Genomic DNA, 10131 nt, shown 5'->3' on the forward strand with positions numbered 1-10131 from the left:
TGCTTTTCTACTCTAAAGATCCACGTAGTGTTCACTATGTATTTCTCCTGTTTAATACTTCTTGACCTGCTCAAGCAACATAGTTTGAGGGCGTATTTAGAAGGGTGAAGGGTCAATGCCAATAAACAACATAACAGAACAACAAATTAAAGGACTTGAAAATTTGGCATGGACATATACAAAAGAATTCCTTCTGTGAACTCGAAAGCTAGAGAATTTAGTGAATGGAGCCAATGGATTCAGTAGTCTGTAAAGGGTTTTAAATATTTGAAGTTAGAATATAATGACATGTACAAGAAATTTTCAACAGCCATTATTCTCATTCCCTGACAGAATAATGAGCCAACAGCTTCAGAAGCATTACATCTTTATTGTGAATTATTACTTAGCTATTATATATATGAAATAATCATGCTGAGTTTGTTTTATTTATTCTCATTTGAATAAATGTGTTTTTATTCCAGTATTGTTCTAATTAGTGAAGACCTAGCTTTGTGCTCTTAGGTAAATTGCAAATGCTTCAGAAAAATGTTAATTTTTCAATGGTGAATTGTAGGTGTTTTACAATTATTGGAACAGTGAAAAACCTTTTAATAAGTATGAACTATTTAGGCATATGCTTATGACTTTTATTAGAGGAATTACAACTATACACATAAAATTTTGAAATGGTCTGTTTAATTTAATTAAAATCATTGATTACTACCAATTGATACAAGTGATCAAAGCAGATGAAATGCAACCAGTTGTAGCTTGTGACCAAATGAGATAATTGTGAGTCTATATGTTAATATTTTAAAATAATCATTTATGTAAATATTTAAATAATTTTTTTCTTAATTGACTATGGTATATTCACATATGCCTATGTTTTGTGATGGTTTCCTTTAACTCTAAATGTGATTGAAGAAAGATTGGCTTAAAGATTAGAAACATGTTAAATTGAGGGACGCATTCCATTAAGCGTCCAATTCTTAAATCTCTGCTCGGGTCATGGTCTCACAGTTTGTAAATTAGAACCCCACATTGAGCTCTGCCCTCAGGGTGCAAAGCCTGCTTGGGATTTTGTCTCCGCTTCTCTCTGCCCCTCCCCAGCTTATTCTCTCTAAATAAGTAAATAAACAAATAAACTTAAAAAAAAGAAATATGTTAAATTGATATCAAATAACATCTTAATAAATCTTAGTACTCATATCTTTCAAATTAATGCTTTTATAAATCCTGAGTATCCTTTGTCATGCTGCCATTTAGTGTAATTGCAGAATTATTCTGTAATTGAGTATAATTACAGAAGCTTTTAAAAACTTCTGTAATCTGGTTTGATTCTTCAGTATATTTAAGAGATCATTACATAAGCTGAGAGAAATAATTAATATCTCAGGAAGTAAGTAGAAAAGTAGATAAACATACAAGAAAATTGCAGTCACTAGCTTACTTAGAACAAATACACATATGCATACACATAAAATTTATGGACTGGAATATATATATATATATATATATATATACACATACAGATATCTATGTCTATATTTATATCATGTGTCTCAATTTTGAATTGATATGAATGCATATATACACATTGAGTGACTTTTGAGATATTTGTAGAGACAGGTAATCACAACCATGACTGGAATACAGAAGAGTTCTTTCACCACAAAAAAAATTCTCTTTTCCTCAATTTCTCCCCCTCTTTCCACCACTAATTATTTTCCTTCCTGATAGCTTTGACTTTCCCAGAATGTCGAATAAATGAAATCACACAGTATGATACAGTCTGTAACCTTTTGATTTTGGCTTCTTTCGGGAAGCATGATACATTTGAGACTTATCTACATTGCTGCTTGTAAGAGCATTTCCTTTTTATTACTGAGTGGCACACTATTGTACGAGAGCACACCCATAGGACATCTGTTTGTAGGTTTTGACAATTATAAATTACACGGCTACAAACATTCACATGCAGGTTAGTTTGTCAACAGAAGTTTTTATTTCTCTGAGAAAAACACCTGGGAATGGAGTTGCTGGAGTATATTTTAAGGGTATATTTAGGTTTGTAAAAAATATGATTTCGCATTCCCTCCCACAATGAATGAGACTTACATTTGCTCAGATCCTCAATACTTACTATTGTTATTAAAAAAATTAGCCGCTCAAATAGTTATCCAGTGGTTATATTTTTGTCAAGTTTTTGTTTAAATTCTAGTTAGTTAACATATATGGTAAAATTGGTTTCAGATGTAGAATTTAGTGATTCATCACTTACATATAAATACCCAGTGTTCATCACAAGTGCCCCCTTGATAGCCATCCCCCATTAAGGTTATTGCCTTGAGTTTTTAATTTCTACTTTTCCATGTCTAATGATGTTAAGCATCTTTTATTGTGCATATTTGCCATCAGTATATCTTCAGTGGTAAATTATTATTCAAATATTCAAATTAATTCAAATATTTTACACATTGCCCTTCAACAGATATGGAGAAAATGTTTTCTTCAGTCTTTAGCTTCTCTATGTATTCTATTAACAATATCTTTCTCACAGAAAAAAATTTTAATTTTGATGAAGCCCAATTACCAATTTTTTTAAAATCATGCTTTTGATGTTTTAACAAAGAGCAGTTGGGTTAATCTGAGGTCATAAGGATTTTCTCATAAGTTTTCTTGTAAAAATATCATTTTACATTTCCATTTAGATTTATTATTCATTTTGAATTAACTTTTGTATGAAATATAAGGTGAGAGATACCAGAATATGGCATCCCCAAATATGCCTCTTTGGCATATAAATTATTTTGAGCTAAAGGCCACTGAGAACCACCAGACATGAGAAAAGCCCTGGAAACAGTGTGCAAATTTTCCTTTTTAGAGAAATTTACATTTATGAAATAAATGTTCACTTATAGAGATTCCTATCAGGAAAACTAAACAACCCCTGTTTATCATTATTTTCCTGGTGACTGTCCCATAACTTGCCTTTTTTGTCCAGAAGCCCCAAATCCCCAAATCTCAGTCTCTCTCTCTCTCTCTCTCTCTCTCTCTTTTGTTTTTGTTTTAGCCTGAGATGATTTAAGCACCCAAGATCTAACCAAATTTTGTTACTCATCTCTAGGTACTCCCACTTTTTGGTGCTATGCACATGTTATTAACCTTCTGTTTATTTCTCTGCCATTAATCTGTCTTTAGCCAGTCTCATGTAAAGGGCTCCAGCTGGGTAACCTAAGATGGGCAGAGGAAAAGATTTTTCTCCCCTACAAAGGCAGAGATCATGTTCAATTGTTTTTTGTATATTGATATTCAGCTGTTATGCCACAATTTGTTGCAGAGACTATCCTTTTTCCATTGAATTATCTTTGCACCTTTGTGAAAATCAATTGACTATGTTTCTACGTGTCTATTTCTGGACTCTATTCTATTTTGCATATCAGTATGTCTATCCTCTCACAAAGATTACACTAGTTTTGTTAGGTAGAAGCTAGACAAGAGCAGTGGAACAAGGCCCGAGTCAGTGTCCCAAGTCCATGAAGGGGAATTAGAGAGACAAGAGCTGGAGGCAATGCTGCTGCTGATAAATTAGCAACACATTGGAAGTCCCTGAGCCCAACATCCTGACCTTCTGGCGTCCGAGACCTTGGGCCTGACAGACCAAGAGCTTCAGATGCAGAACATGCTCTCTCCTCTTCCACCTCTGCCCCATGGGAACCCCTAGAGTCACTATAATACATTTGCATTGCGGGAGCAGCCCAACCAGATGGACTGCGCCACCCAGGCGCCCCAGTGTACTTTCTCTTTAATAAGCTGCTTTGTGCTTGCTACTTCCTCTGGCTGTCTTTATTCTGAGAGTGGATCTCACCTAAATCTTCTCCGTGGGGAATCCAAGGACCTCTATTCATACAATGCACTCTTTCTCACCCTTAACAGTTTGATTACTGTAGATAAATATAGTTTAGTTAAAATCAGATATAGAGATTTCCAGCTTTATTCTTTTTTAAAATCATTTTAGCTATAACAGTAACTTTGTGTTCCATAAACAACTTAGATCCAGATAGTAGATATCTACACAAAGTCCTGCTGGGATTTCATTGGGATTTCTTTAATCTATGGAACAATTTGAGAGAATTAATATCATAATTACATCCAGGTTTCAAGTCCAAGAGCATGATATGTCTCTCCATTTTCTTATGTATTTTATTTCTTTTATCAGCTTTGTATAATTTTCAATGTACTAATCCTACACATGTTAAAATTTTGACCAAAGTATCTAACTTTTAGAGCAATTTAAAGGTAGCCCTTTATTTAAGCTTTCAATTCATCTTTGCTAATAAATACAACAAATATAATCAACATATAGACCTTGTATTCTGTTAATACAGAATTTATTAAGAGAATGTTATAAATGTCTGTTGGACGATGTTTTTTATTCCTAGGAACTTTGGGGTACATTTCTTAGTATTTTCTGTGTAAACAAGCATGTCTTTTGTGAATATAACAGTCTTAATTTTTCCTTTTAAATCTAAATGCATTTTAATTACTTAATTTATTTTGCTTATAGTATTGGCTAGGACTTCTAGTGAAATCTTAAATAAGAAGAGTGACACTAGGTGTCCATGACCTGTTTCAAATTACAAGGAAGAAGCTATTTAGTCTTTTTTCAAGTGTGAAGTTAGGTGTAAGTTTTGTTGATGTTATTTGTCAGATTAAGGATGTTTTCTTCCATTCTGAAATTTCTGAGAGATTTTTATCATTAATGCATATTGAATTATCTTAAATGCCTTTTAAGCATATGTTGATATCATTTGCTTTTGCTTCTTTATTCTATAAATATGAAAGATTCTATTGACTTATTTTTAAAAATAGCTTTATTTAGGTATAATTTAACTACCATAATACTCATCTATTTAAGTATACATTTTAGTTATTTCAGAAAATGTATATAGGTGTGGAACCATCATGAAAATTTGGTTTCAGAATATTATCACCACCCAAAGTGTTGCCTTTGTTCATTCACAATTATTTCCTTCTTCCATTTTTAGCAAGTGGGGCAGGGGCAGAGAGAGAGAGAGAGAGGGAGGGAGAGAGAGACTATCTCAAGCAGGCTCTGTACTGTCAGCACAGAGCCTGATGGGAGCTGGAGCTTGATCCCACAAATTTTGAGATCATGACCTGAGCCAAAATCAAGAGTCACCCACTCAATCAACTGAGCCACCCAGGTGTCCCAGATTAAAATTTTTAAGTTGAAAAGCTTCAGAAGTTTTAAAGACATCCATGTAAAGAATATATTTGTGACTTCAGGGAAGGGGGATTTTTAAAACAAGAAGATAAAAAGCATAAGCCATCATGGAAAAGCTGATAAAGTTGATTTACTTATTATTAAAACCTTCTTTGTATCAAAATATGGTAAAGAAAATATTTTAATGCATACAAGCAATTAATATTCAAAATTTATGAAGATATTCAGTAAATCATTTAAAATAAAATAAAAATTAATACACAAATAATTATATAAAGTTACTTTCAATTATACTAGTAATCACCAAATTTCAAAATTATGTTTTATCATTCTATTATTGTGACCAAAATTAAACACGCACAAACAACAAACAAATAAAACAAACAAAAGACTTAACACTATCAAGGCTGGCAAGAATACACAATGTCAGAATCCCTTATCCACTAATCCTAGAAATTCAAATTAAATTGTTACAACTACTTTGAATAACTATTTGGCAAAATAATTATTTAATAAAACTGAATAGACTTAAACCCTCACAGTTCCACTACCAAGGGCTTACAATATTACAGTTTTTACCTGAGTGTAGGAAAACATTACAATACTATCAGAATGGGATTAAAACAAAATGGAAGTAGAGTAAATGGTGATATTGAGTAAGAACAAATCTTTTATTTGTAAAAAGAGAGATGTATTCAACATTTTTTTTTTTTTTTGAGAGAGAGTGTGTGAGGGAGAGGGGTAGGTGGAGAGAGAGAGAGAATCTTAAGCAGACTCCATGCATGGAGCAGAACACGGGGCTCAATCTTCGACTGTGAGATCATGATCTAGGTTGAAATTAAGAGTGGGACACTTAACTGACTGAGCCACCCAGGCACCCCTCAGAATATTTTTCAGACTAGAGAAATACCTTCAGATTTATATGCTGAGTGCAATGATCCAGTTGACATGTATGAGATTCAAATGGTGGTAAGTAAGTAGATGTGGTGGTGAATGTCAATAGAAATTCTATGGAAATCCAGTGTTTTAGGAGATCATAGAATATCCTTATGGGAATAAAATAACCTCTCCTCCTGACTTCCTATCTCTATCTCCACAACACTTTACACTTTGCAAAAGATGTGCCTCCTCAAGCAATGGTTCTATAGTAAGTTAATAATGACAATAACATTGACCAACAGTATTCAAGCCTTTATTATTTGGCAAGGCCTGTGCCCTGTAAGACATGTTGAGTGGCTAAATGATTTGCCCTAGATCATTCAGCTTAGGAACACAAGCGTAGAGTTTAAAGCAGCATCTACTAACTACAGCGTTCAACTTAAACCACTGTCATACTGCCCATCTGACAATTTATACACCCGATCTTCAACATGCAACTACTGCTCAAGTATTCTCCATATCTTCATATAAGCTTTGTAATGTGGAATTTCCAATCATGTCAACTCTTTGAGATAGCAACCCTCAAGATTCACATTTTCTATTAGATTGCAATAGGCTGTTTGACAATAAAGCAAAGAGAAGGAATCTGAGCTGAGATAGTTTTGTTTCTTTTATGTTTCTAGATCCATCCTTGTCCAGACTATACTTAGTCTGATGTTTTTTTTTATCTTTGCAATTATATGAGCCAAGAGTATTTTTTTTTCCTTAAAATAATTTGAGTTGGACTTCTTACACTTTCACCAAAAGGGACCAGCGTAATCCAATTCCCTTTCTTATATTCTCATTACAGTTTCTTTAGATATGACATTTAGGAAACTAGTATTGAACATTTTTGCATGCTTTTTCTATTTTTTTAAACTGGAAGGTAAGGATTATGTCTTTTTCAGTTCTGGAGCATTGCTTTCCTTGATAATATGCTTTCTAAATACTTATTTTAGAAAAATTATTAATATACTAAAAATGAATAAAAATTGTGGCAGGAATTCTGGTGCTTCAATAATTGAGTTCTTCTAAGACTGATATACTATGTTTTAATTTTTCCACTGGCATAATAGAGATTAAATAGCCCTAAAGTGTTAATTAGAGTCTAATATTTTTAGCATATGCAGATTAATTATATTGAGGGTTGTACGTGTATGGCTTCTCCATTTCTGCATGAAAATTTATTTCTGTCTAAATATGGGGTAAAGGTTTTCATTTTTTACATTAGTAATCAGAGTGACATACTAATTGCTAAAATCAATTACCATTCACAGAAATAATTTCCCAGATTTTTAACCTACCAAAATATATTGTATTTCCATGTTATACACAATTTTAAGCAACAAGAATACCCATTCCATTTACTAATAAAATTCACATTTATTGAGGAAATATTTATGGTTATGCCAAAAATAAAATATGATTTTCTTGACAAATCAAGTTAAATTTTTTTTAACTGGACACAAATTTTTATTACCCAAGTATTGTCACATAATTGAATATTTCTCTACCTTGCACACAACTGTTATTCTCCACAGAAAGGCTGTTTCTTAACTTCTCATGTGATGGCAAGTGTTAAAATCCTGATTTTAACAGAAGAGTTAAGTGTAGTAAAAATGCCTCAGCAATTTCAATTGAAAGGGGTACATTGGAACATGGCTTTTGCACTCAGTTATTAGGAATGTATAAATGTCTTTTTATTAAAAATGCAAAATAAATTATTTTTCAGCATGGAAGATGACAGCAGCAAACCATTATTGACTGTCAACTGAAATCAGTAACTCATGGCTATAGAGATTTTCTTCAACATCAGCCAGCCTTTTCTTCAGTCATTTTCTTCATTGACTTCCCTGAAGTTAGTGGTGAGGGGCACTGCCTTGAGCTTTCTCTTTTAGTTCACTAATAGCAGCAATGAACTACTCCAGGAATTAGAACATGCCACCTGCTGTTACACCCATTCTGCCTACTCCAGGATCCTTCCCTTTGAGAATTTCTGTGACGACAATTTCTGCTATAATTAACAGAGTGGCACTCCAGCAGCATCCACTAAAACAGTTTTTTCAACCACAGTTGGATCCATGATTCATTTTTCCATCATATTCACATCATCTCCAAACATGGTGTCATAACTAACTTCTGAGGAACGTTGAATAATTTTCTCAGTTATCAATGATCCTTCAACACCTATCTTCTTAGCAATGGTCATTGCAGGGATTTTGAGTGTTATTTTAGTAATTTCTATATTGATTTTTGATCTTCATTAGCTGGAGTTATTGAGTCCGAGGCTGGAATGTACCAGAGTGGAGAACAAAACCCTCCTAGAACTATGCCTTCTTCAACAGCAGCTCATAGCATTAAGGACATCTGTAACTTTCTTTTCATTCATTTCAACACCATCTGTCCCACCAACTTTCAGCATAGCCACTCCATCTGAGAATTTTGCCAGATGCTCATTTCATTTTTCCTTTTCATATATACTAGTTGTGATACTAAGTGCTTAATGATTTATTGAATACAGCTTTCAATTTGAGCCTTCCCACCTTTTCCTTTCACGAGCATAGCATCATCTTTGATCACAATGACTTCTCCAACTTTTCCTCAGTCCTGAGGCTTAATATCTTTAAGATTTAGTCAATCCTTCTCCAAACATAGTACTACCAGTAGCAGTAGCCATGTCTTTAATCTGGTTCTACTGTCACCCAAACCAAGAGCTTTGACCATTACACTCTGGAGACCAACTTTTAGCCTATTCAGAACTGATGTACTTAGACCTTCTCTATCAATATCTTTAGTGATTATGACCAAGGGCTTCTGGTGAGCATTGGCCATTTCAGAAGCAGATACAATTTACTGGATTCTAGAAATGTTCTATTCACTCAACAGAACATAGGCATCTTGGAATTCACATTTCTGATCTTTTGATATATTCATAAAGTATGGAGAAATGTAACCTCATGCCTTCAATAATCTCTACTCCACCATTTAGTACTTTCTCATCCTTTAATCTGGTAACACCCTTTCTTCTAGCCTTCTTCATGCATCAGAAATGATGTTATCAATTTCTTTTTCTCCATTTTCAGGAATCATTGGAACTTGAGCAATTTCTTCCGGGGTCATCACAAGTTTAGACTGCTTCTTAAATTCAGCAATCACCACATCAAGAGATAACATCACACCTCTCTTTATTTACCCTAGATTGGCATCTTTGCTAACCTTCCAGAAGCTTTCCTTGGCAACCCAGTGTGTCAGTACACCAGCAGTAGTCGTGCCAGCCCCAGCCTCTTCATTTGCATTACTGGCAACATCTCAAACAAGTTTAGCACCAATATTTTTTATATTTAGCCTTTAAGTCAATGGATTTTGCGATGGTCACACCATCTTTTGCTGTTTGGGGACTTCCCCAGCTCTCTTCAATAATAGCTCATTATTTTACCTTTGGCTCACAGAAACAGCTGTAGCATGGGATAAAAGGTATACACTTTGAAGCATTATGAGTTGGGAATCTGCACCAAATTTTACATCCTTAGAATAAGCTGGAGTGAGATAAGGAGATAGTGCCCTGGACTCTTGCCTTATCTGGCAAAGGTCTGCAGGTAATCAAAGTATTTCTGTAGTGTGCAGGCTGAGCTCAGGCCCTTTGTAGAGAGGGAAAAACTGCATTTTTTGCTTTGTTATTCATTTAATCCTGAGCTATCCTGATTTAAATTTGAACACACTTAAAGAGAAGGTGAGATGAGTAAAATTCATCTCCTATTTATATTATAAACATTATTTCATGCCCTTAGAGTAGATCCATTTGAACACAATTTTCTATTGAGTAAAATAGGGTCAACGTTTACAGTTGCAAATTAAGAACTGATGAAGCCTATAGATAAAATGTGCAAGTTATACTTTAGGCATTATTCCTGACTTATCAAGATGTCAGTAATTTATCCTCAGTTTTCTGAGAACTGAATTGAAACTGACTTAATTTAAAAAAT

At 33.8% G+C, this 10131-nt stretch overlaps 1 pseudogene; it reads right to left on the reverse strand.

The window, feature by feature from the left end:
• Positions 1 to 8079: 8079 nt before the first annotated feature.
• Positions 8080 to 9811, reverse strand: LOC123591865 (annotated as a pseudogene).
• Between the last annotated feature and the right edge of the window lie 320 nt (positions 9812 to 10131).

Source organism: Leopardus geoffroyi, chromosome B4 (assembly GCF_018350155.1).
Source record: "Leopardus geoffroyi isolate Oge1 chromosome B4, O.geoffroyi_Oge1_pat1.0, whole genome shotgun sequence".
In the NCBI taxonomy this organism is placed as follows: domain Eukaryota; kingdom Metazoa; phylum Chordata; class Mammalia; order Carnivora; family Felidae; genus Leopardus; species Leopardus geoffroyi.